The sequence below is a fragment of the Pleuronectes platessa genome, chromosome 5 (genome assembly GCF_947347685.1).
Source record: "Pleuronectes platessa chromosome 5, fPlePla1.1, whole genome shotgun sequence".
NCBI lineage: Eukaryota > Metazoa > Chordata > Actinopteri > Pleuronectiformes > Pleuronectidae > Pleuronectes > Pleuronectes platessa.
Window position 1 is genome coordinate 1,781,912 of NC_070630.1, and position 9,950 is coordinate 1,791,861.

At 39.5% G+C, this 9,950-nt stretch overlaps 2 non-coding genes across 2 annotated transcripts; both read right to left on the reverse strand.

The window, feature by feature from the left end:
* Positions 1 to 1,809: 1,809 nt before the first annotated feature.
* Positions 1,810 to 1,973, reverse strand: LOC128440985 (U1 spliceosomal RNA). Its single transcript, XR_008338684.1, has one exon. It is a non-coding gene; the product is annotated as a U1 spliceosomal RNA (small nuclear RNA).
* Positions 1,974 to 6,826: 4,853 nt separating this feature from the next.
* Positions 6,827 to 6,990, reverse strand: LOC128440986 (U1 spliceosomal RNA). The gene has a single exon (XR_008338685.1). It is a non-coding gene; the product is annotated as a U1 spliceosomal RNA (small nuclear RNA).
* Between the last annotated feature and the right edge of the window lie 2,960 nt (positions 6,991 to 9,950).

Genomic DNA, 9,950 nt, shown 5'->3' on the forward strand with positions numbered 1-9,950 from the left:
GAGAAGCATACTGAGGCCTTAAGTATGAGTTGTACACGTTTCGTGGAGCAAGCCGATTCAGTCACACAATACTATCACTGATGGTTTGACGGAAATAAGCAACGTGGTAAACATCGATGATCTCACCCATTCGATATCAAGAGTCAGTGGAAGTGTTCTAAACTTAACGTTTGATTTGAGAGTTTAGTGATTTCATTTTCTCTCACACAATGATTTGCTGTATGTGGAACAGTATGGTCCAAAAGTGTGGGACCACTTCAGCGTTGAAGTGAAAGAGAAAGTGGTCTCAGAATTGTGGACGGCGCTGTACGCGTCACGTGGTACGCAACTTCTGGAAATACTGTTTTCACATAAACCACTTCTTTCACTGGTGCCATAAATGATCTAACATACAAACTCAATTCTAATAGCTACAAGATAAATAGTGGCGACGTTTCCAGGGACAGTTTTACTTTATCCTGTCGACTATAAGAGAAACAACGTAAAGTGACCTCATTTCCACAACACAACAGCAGCTGTGGCCCCATCTGGTGGATGCACACACTCATTACACAATTATTTAGAAGTGTGGAAGTCAAACTATTGTACAAATCCACGAAGGTTTAACAAAAAAAAAAACATTCTGTGAGACAATTTACATCGTTATAATTACTATTAACTCACTCCCTTCCTTAAAAACCTTTTTTCTGAGCAGAACAAATATAGAGTGTAATAGCAATTTTAAATTTCTAGACAAAATAAAGTACATTTACTGAAAATACTAAAATGTGCATCACAAAATCTGACAGTCAGCACAATACAAAGGGCTATTGATTTGATAAACTTAGCAAATAATAAATAGAAAAATGGTTTTATGGACACGAAGCATTACTGTATCATCACATGCAATAGATTATGAAACTGTGTCTATCATAGTTTTCTGTAAAGCAAACTGTGACTGCAATTTCCTTGTATTATTTACTTTTTTATATAATAAAGTTGGATTCAGCTAGGGGTCTGTCCTGTAGTAGAAAGGGGTGGGTCTACTTCTAGGAAAAGGGAGGGGTTATGTAAAGGTTTTCAGATCGACTTCAGTACCAGCCAACACCATTGTTGGCATTGTGACTACAGACGTAAAAAAGACACCTCACATTTCTGAGTGGCACGAAAAATACACAGCTTTTCTACACAGTCACTTTTGTCAGAACATTTTCCTGTAGAAAAACAGGGTCTGGAACATAATTGGAATTTCAAAAATGCTTATAGGTGCAGCAACACGAGACTGAGCAGATACATCTTCTTATTGCACGCTCAAGTGGTAAAAGAGTGGAATTACAGATGAGAATAAAACACATTTCCCATTAAAATCAACATGTAAAGAATTAGGTACATCTTGGCTGATGCAACGTTCCAATACAGCTAGACACACAAACATAATAAGCCTGTGGTTTCTTTTTAACATCATTCCAAAACTCAATTTTTATGAGTTGTGAACACTTGGTCAAAAAGTATCTTTTATTGCTCCGGCTGATTTGACAGTTGGGTTAGTGAGACAGGTAAAAGTACAAAGAACAAGATCCTTGGAGTCAGAAGTGTTGAATAAAGACAGGCATTGAATAAACACGTAGACATTCCATCTTCACATGAAATTGTATTAATTTCTCAATTCAATGGCGAATACTTTGCAACAGAGAAATAAACTTAGCATTTTCATTGATATCCAATATAAATTGAAAGCAGCTGTGTAATACATCACTGTCTTACACATTTCCTGTAAACAACACAGAACTTAATTTTTTTATAGCAATAGTTATTGTTCAACATTTTAATCAGGGGAGAGCGCGAACGCAGTCCCCCACTACCAGAAATTATGCAATCGAGATTCCCACATTTGGGGAATTCGCAGGGGTCAATATAGCCGAAGTGCAATGGCCATACCTCGCCCTGGGTGAACCACCTTCTTGATCATGGTGTCTCCCTTGCCAGGTAAGTATGAGTTGTACACGTTTCGTGGAGCGAACCGATTCAGTCACACACTACTATCACTGACGGTTGCACGGAAATAAGCAACGTGGTAAACATCGATGATCGCACCCATTCGATATCAAGAGTCAGTGGAAGAAATACAAATAAAAAACATTCAAAACTAAACGTTTGATTTGAGCGTTTAGTGATTTCATTTTCTCTCCCACAATGCTTTGCTGTATTGTGTTACAGTATGGTCCAAAAGTATGGGACCACTTCCCCGTTCAAGTGAAGGAGGAAGTGGTCTCAGAATTGTGGACGGCGCTGTACGCGTCACGTGGTACGCTTCTTCCGGAAACACTGTTTTCACATTAAAATCTTCGTTCAGTGGCCCCATAAATGATCTAATAGAGAAACTATACTTCTAATAGCTACAAGATAAATAGTGGTGACGTTTCCAGTGGCAGTTTTACTTTAACCCGTCTACTATAAGAGAAACAACGTAAAGTGACCTCATCTCCATGAAAACACAACAGCAGCTGTGGCCCCATCTGGTGGATGTACACAGTCATTACCAATATTTAGAAGTGTGGAAGTCAGACTATTGTACAAATCCACAAAGGTTTAAAAAAAAAAAAAAAACATTCTGTAAAACAATTTACATTGTTATAATTACTATCAACTCACTCCCTTGGTTACAAAAGATTTTTTACTGAGCAGAATTTTTTTTGAGTGTAATATCTATTTCAAAATTCTAGACAAAATAAAGTACATTTATTGAAAATACTATAATGTGCATCACAAAATCTGACACTCAGCACAATACCTAAGTTTATTGATTTGATAAACTTAGCAAAAAAAAATAGAAAAACGGTTGTATGGATACTAAACATTACTATATCATCACATGCAATTGATTATGAAACTGTGTCTATCATAGTTTTCTGAAAAATAAACTGTGACTGCAATTTTCTTGTATTATTTACTTTTTTATATAATAAAAATGGGTTCAGCTTGGGTCTTTCCTGAATTAGAATGGGTTGGGTCTACTTCTAGGAAAAGGGAGGGGTTAAGTAAAAGTTTTCAGATCGACCTCACTACCAGCCAACACCATTGTTGGCATTGTGACTACAGACGTAAAAAAGCAACCTCACATTTCTGAATGGCACGAAAACTACACAGCTTTTCTACACAGTCACTTTTGTCAGAAAATGTCCCCGGGGAAAAATAGTGTCTGGAACATAATTGGATTTTCGAAAATGCCTATAGGTGCAGCAACACTATTACTTTAGTATTTGCGTACCGTGCTGTGAACGGATCAGGTCCAGTCTACATCCAGGACATGGTCAAACGTTACACCCCAGTCCCTTCACTCCTCTCTGCTTCGGCCAATCGGCTTGTTGCTCCCTCACTGCGAGCTAAACACTCATCAAAATCACGACTGTTTGCTGTCCTGGATCCTTAATGGTGGAATGAGCTCCCCATCGACATCCAGACATCAGAAAGTTAATACATCTTCCGCCGCAAACTAAAAATCCCGATGACTCTTCTTTGAATACAATTTTTGAAACTAACAATTTAGTAGCAGTTAAATGGCACAATTTAAGTAGTTTTGCTTTATTTTTGAAGAAATTGTCATTTCTTGATGTTCTGGGTTTGTACCCTTGGGGTTGAATGCACTTATTGTAATGTGGTTTGGATAAAAGCGTTAGATAAATGAAAATGTAATGTAACACAAGAGGCTGAGCAGATACAACTTCTTATTGCACGCTGAGAATAAAACACTTTTCCCATTAAAATTAACATGTAAAGAATTAGGTCTATTTTGGCTGATGCAAAGTTCCATTACAGCTAGAAACACGTACATTATAAGCCTGTGGTTTCTGTTTGACTTTTGACATCATTTAAACACTCAATGTTAAAGAGTTGTGAACAGTGAGTCAAAGAGTGTTTTTCTATGGCTGCGGCTGATCTGACAGTTAATTTTTGTTAGTGAAGCAGGTAAAAGTATAAAGAATAAGGTCCCTGGAGACAGAAGCGTTGATTACAAGCAGGCACTGAAATAAACACAAAGACACTCCATCTTAAAGAATATAAAAAGGCTCTCCACAAAGCAAGAGCCGCCTACTATTCAAAACTAATAGAAGAGAATAAAAACAACCCCAGGTTTCTCTTCAGCACTGTAGCCAGGCTGACAGAGAGTCACACCTCCACCGAACCCAGTATTCCTCCATCCCTAAATAGCAATATCTTTATGACCTTTTTTAATGATAAAATTCAAACTATTAGAAATATAATCAACCATCTCCTGCCCTCAATTGGCACTAATACCCTCCCAACAACAGAGATCTCAGAAACGGCTGAGAATCCTGCCCATTACTTAGACAGCTTCTCTCTGATCGCCCGTGATCAGTTTACCAAATTAATCTCAGGTTCTAAACCAACAACCTGTATTTTAGATCCCATTCCTACCAAATTACTTAAAGAAATTCTGCCCCTAATTGATAGTTCGTTACTTAACATTATCAATCTGTCATTATCATCAGGTTATGTACCACAGTCTTTTAAAATAGCTGTCATCAAACCCCTACTCAAAAAACCCACACTAGACCCAGAGGTTTTAGCCAATTACAGGCCAATATCTAATCTCCCCTTCATCTCTAAAATCTTAGAAAAAGTTGTTGCCAATCAGCTGTGTGAGTTTCTCCGGGAAAATAATATATATGAAGACTTTCAATCGGGGTTTAGATTCAATCACAGTACAGAGACAGCCTTGGCAAAAGTCACTAATGACCTTTTAATAGCCTCAGATCAGGGACTTGTGTCTGTCCTCGTTCTGTTAGATCTCAGTGCAGCATTCGACACAATTGACCATCAAATTTTATTACAAAGACTCAAACAGTTCATTAACATTAATGGAACCGCCCTTAACTGGTTTAAATCGTATTTTTCTGATCGCTCCCAATTTGTGCAAATTAATGATGAGTCATCTGTGCGCACCAAAGTTAACCATGGTGTTCCACAGGGCTCTGTGCTCGGCCCAATTTTATTCTCATTATATATGCTTCCACTAGGAAACATTATCAGGACACACTCGGTAAATTTCCACTGCTATGTGGATGACACCCAGTTATATTTGTCAATAAAACCTGAACAAAGTAATCAATTAACTAAACTTCGAACATGTCTCAAGGACATAAAAACCTGGATGACCCGCAATTTTCTCTTATTAAACTCAGACAAAACAGAGGTTATAAAACTTGGCCCCAAACACCTTAGAGATGCATTATCTAATGATATAGCTGCACTAGACGACATTGCCCTTGCTTCCAATGAAACAGTCAGGAACTTGGGAGTGATCTTCGATCCTGATTTATCCTTTAATTCTCACTTAAAACAAATTTCTAGAACCGCTTTTTTCCACTTGCGTAATATTTCCAAAATCAGACATGTCCTTTCCCAAAAAGATGCAGAAAAACTAGTCCACGCCTTTGTTACATCGAGACTGGACTATTGTAATTCATTATTATCTGGCTCCAGCAGTAAGTCGTTAAAGACTCTACAGCTTGTCCAAAATGCTGCAGCACGTGTCCTGACGAGAACAAAGACAAGAGAGCACATTTCTCCAGTATTAGCGTCGCTACACTGGCTTCCAGTTAAATCTTGAATAGAATTTAAAATTCTCCTCCTCACCTTCAAGGCCCTTAATAATATGGCGCCTTTTTACCTTAAAGAGCTGTTAGTACCTTATAAACCCGCTAGAGCACTCCACTCCCAGAATTCAAGCCTACTTGTTGTCCCTAAATTCTCTAAAAGTAGAATAGGAGCCAGAGCTTTTAGCCATCAAGCCCCTCGGCTGTGGAATAATCTACCACTTTCAGTTCGGGAGGCAGATACCATCTGTTCGTTTAAGAGTAGACTCAAAACCTTCCTTTTTGATAAAGCTTATAGTTAGAGCTAATTAGTGCGCCAGAACGTTACTTGTTCTATTTTATGACACATGACACACGGAGCTTCTCTTTCCAGCTTCTCCTTCCTCTTCTCCATCCCTATCCCCCTTCCCCGGAATCCCTTTGCTTTATCACCCGCAGATCCAGGGCCTCTGTGGCCGCACCATGGATTGCGGTTTGTGGATCGTGCACCGGGGGTCGCGGTGGTGGATCCATTGTGGCGGATTCTGAGTCATGTGGGCTGATCGTGGTGCTGGTGGCGGACCCTGTGTCGCGTTGGCATTGGGCACGGGCGGTGGACCAGGACCGCGGTGGTGGCTTGTGATGGGTCCTGGTGGGCGGCGGTGGACGGTGACTGAGGACTGGAGTGGCGTCTGGTCTGGATGGCGGATCGTGGTCCTGCTGGTGGCTGAGCATGGACTGTGCTTGCAGCGGGACTGCTTGGCATGTCATGTTGGGGTTGTCCTTCGGGATGTCTACCCTCATCAAATGCTGCTAGAGACTTTGATTATTGATGATGTTCTCCTGCATGTGGCATCTATTGCACTTCTGTCCGTCCTGGGAGAGGGATCCCTCACATGTGGCTCTCTCTGAGGTTTCTACATATTTTTACCCTGTTAAAAGGGTTTTTAGTAGTTTTTCCTTACTCTTGCTGAGGGTTAAGGACAGAGGATGCCACACCCTGTTAAAGCCCTATGAGATGAATTGTAATTTGTGAATATGGGCTATACAAATAAAATTTGATTGATTGATTGATCTTCACATGAAATCATATTTCTCAATTCACAGAAACAATACTTTGAATTAGAGAATTTAAGTTAGCTTTTTCTTCAGTTCCAATATATTTAAGGAGTGTCTGTGTTATACTGAACCTGTGGACCACTCTGAACTTTATCATTCAATGTTTTCAGTTTATTGTTCAACATTTAAATCAGGGGAGAGCGCGAACGCAGTCCCCCACTACCAGAAATTATGCAATCGAGATTCCCACATTTGGGGAATTCGCAGGGGTCAATATAGCCGAAGTGCAATGGCCATACCTCGCCCTGGGTGAACCACCTTCTTGATCATGGTGTCTCCCTTGCCAGGTAAGTATGAGTTGTACACGTTTCGTGGAGCGAACCGATTCAGTCACACACTACTATCACTAATGGTACCACTGAAATAAGCAACGTGGTAAACCTCGATGATCGCACCGATTCGATATCAAGAGTCAGTGGAAGGAATACAAATAAAAAACATTCAAAACTAAACGCTTGATTTGAGCGTTTAGTGATTTCATTATCTCCCACAATGCTTTGCTGTATTGTGTTACAGTATGGTCCAAAAGTATGGGACCACTTCCCCGTTTAAGTGAAGGAGGAAGTGGTCTCAGAAATGTGGACGGCGCTGTACGCGTCACGTGGTACGCTTCTTCCGGAAACACTGTTTTCACATTAAAATCTTCGTTCAGTGGCCCCATAAATGATCTAATAGAGAAACTATACTTCTAATAGCTACAAGATAAATAGTGGTGACGTTTCCAGTGGCAGTTTTACTTTAACCCGTCTACTATAAGAGAAACAACGTAAAGTGACCTCATCTCCATGAAAACACAACAGCAGCTGTGGCCCCATCTGGTGGATGTACACAGTCATTACAAATATTTAGAAGTGTGGAAGTCAAACTGTTGTAGAAATCCACAAAGGTTTAAAAAAAAAAAAAAAACATTCTGTAAAACAATTTACATCGTTATAATTACTATGAACTCACTCCCTTGCTTACAAAAGATTTTTTACTGAGCAGAAAAAATTTAGAGTGTAACCGCTATTTCAAAATTCTAGACAAAATAAAGTACATTTACTGAAAATACTATAATGTGCATCACAAAATCTGACACTCAGCACAATACCTAAGTTTATTGATTTGATAAACTTAGCAAAAAAAAATAGAAAAACGGTTGTATGGATACTAAACATTACTATATCATCACATGCAATTGATTATGAAACTGTGTATATCATAGTTTTCTGAAAAATAAACTGTGACTGCAATTTTCTTGTATTATTTACTTTTTTATATAATAAAAATGGGTTCAGCTTGGGTCTTTCCTGAATTAGAATGGGTTTGGTCTACTTCTAGGAATAGGGAGGGGTTAAGTAAAAGTTTTCAGATCAACCTCACTACCAGCCAACACCATTGTTGGCATTGTGACTACAGACGTAAAAAAGCAACCTCACATTTCTGAATGGCACGAAAACTACACAGCTTTTCTACACAGTCACTTTTGTCAGAAAATGTCCCCGGAGAAAAATAGTGTCTGGAACATAATTGGATTTTCGAAAATGCCTATAGGTGCAGCAACACTTTTACTTTAGTACTTGCGTACCGTGCTGTGAACGGATCAGGTCCAGTCTACATCCAGGACATGGTCAAACGTTACACCCCAGTCCCTTCACTCCTCTCTGCTTCGGCCAATCGGCTTGTTGCTCCCTCACTGCGAGCTAAACACTCATCAAAATCACGCTGTTTGCTGTCCTGGATCCTTAATGGTGGAATGAGCTCCCCATCGACATCCAGACATCAGAAAGTTTACACATCTTCCGCCGCAAACTAAAAACACACCTCTTCCTTGAATACAATTTTTTAAACTAACAATTTAGTAGCACTTAAATGGCACTTACTTATAGAACTTTGTACTTTTGCTTTATTTTTTGAAGAAATTGTACTTTTTGATTCTTGATGTTCTGGGTTTGTACCCTCGGGGTTGAATGCACTTATTGTAAGTCGCTTTGGATAAAAGCGTCAGCTAAATGAAAATGTAATGTAACACAAGAGACTGAGCAGATACAACTTCTTATTGCACGCTGAGAATAAAACACTTTTCCCATTAAAACTAACATGTAAAGAATTAGGTACATTTTGGCTGATGCAAAGTTCCAATACAGCTAGACACACGTACATTATAAGCCTGTGGTTTCTGTTTGACTTTTGACATCATTTAAACACTCAATGTTAAAGAGTTGTGAACAGTGAGTGAAAGGGTAGTTTTTTATGGCTTTGGCTGATCTGACAGTTGATCTTTGTTAGTGAAACAGGTAAAAGTATAAAGAATAAGGTCCCTGGAGTCAGAAGTGTTGAATAAAGACAGGCATTGAAACAAAAACAAAGACACACCATCTTCACATGAAATCATATTTATTTCTCAATTGAATGGCGAATACTTTGCATCAGAGAAATAAACTCAGCATTTCCTTTCATATCCAATATATTTTGAGCGCAGCTGTGTAATACAGGACTGTGTTTAACAGAAGCTGTTAAAGACTCAGCACGTTACATTTTACTATTCTTAGTTTATTATTCAACATTTAAATCAGGGGAGAGCGCGAACGCAGTCCCCCACTACCAGAAATTATGCAATCGAGATTCCCACATTTGGGGAGTTCGAGTGTAGACAACGGCGGCCGCCCATTGGCTCGGAGTCTACCCTTGTCTACACTTGCCGGCCGCTCATTGGCCAGGAGTCTACACTCTCCTCCGAAGTGTAGACAATGGCGGCCTCCCATTGGCGCGGAGTCTACAGTTCCCTAGAGCCCTCCCCCTCCCCGACGTTCGCACTTGACGCTCTCCGCGAATTCAGCGATCCTGTTTAGTACAACACCGGACAGTCATTATTTACTCTCTATCTGATGAACCGTGCTTACGTCTCCCATCATGCAGTGCGGTATTTACATATGAAAGGCTGAACTAAAACCGTCAGTTCTATCTCATTTAACAAACGTTTCTGTCAGTTCAAGTGAATCAAAGATGTATGAAACTGAAACAGATGAGTTTGATCCACTTCAGAAAATCAGAAAAAAACTAATAAACCTTAAAGCACATTTTTCTCCGCTGAACAGAACCACTTCCTGTTTCTGTGTTCACTTGTAGTGAGTGACCGACATCCTGACTGCTGCCACCTATAGACCTGGAGTGTGAACAACACTCTGTTCAGCATGTTTATCTTTGTTTCTGTGTGTAACTGACAGTAGAAATAAAAGGGGGAGTATTATAAGTGTTGAAAGTGAGGCATAGAAG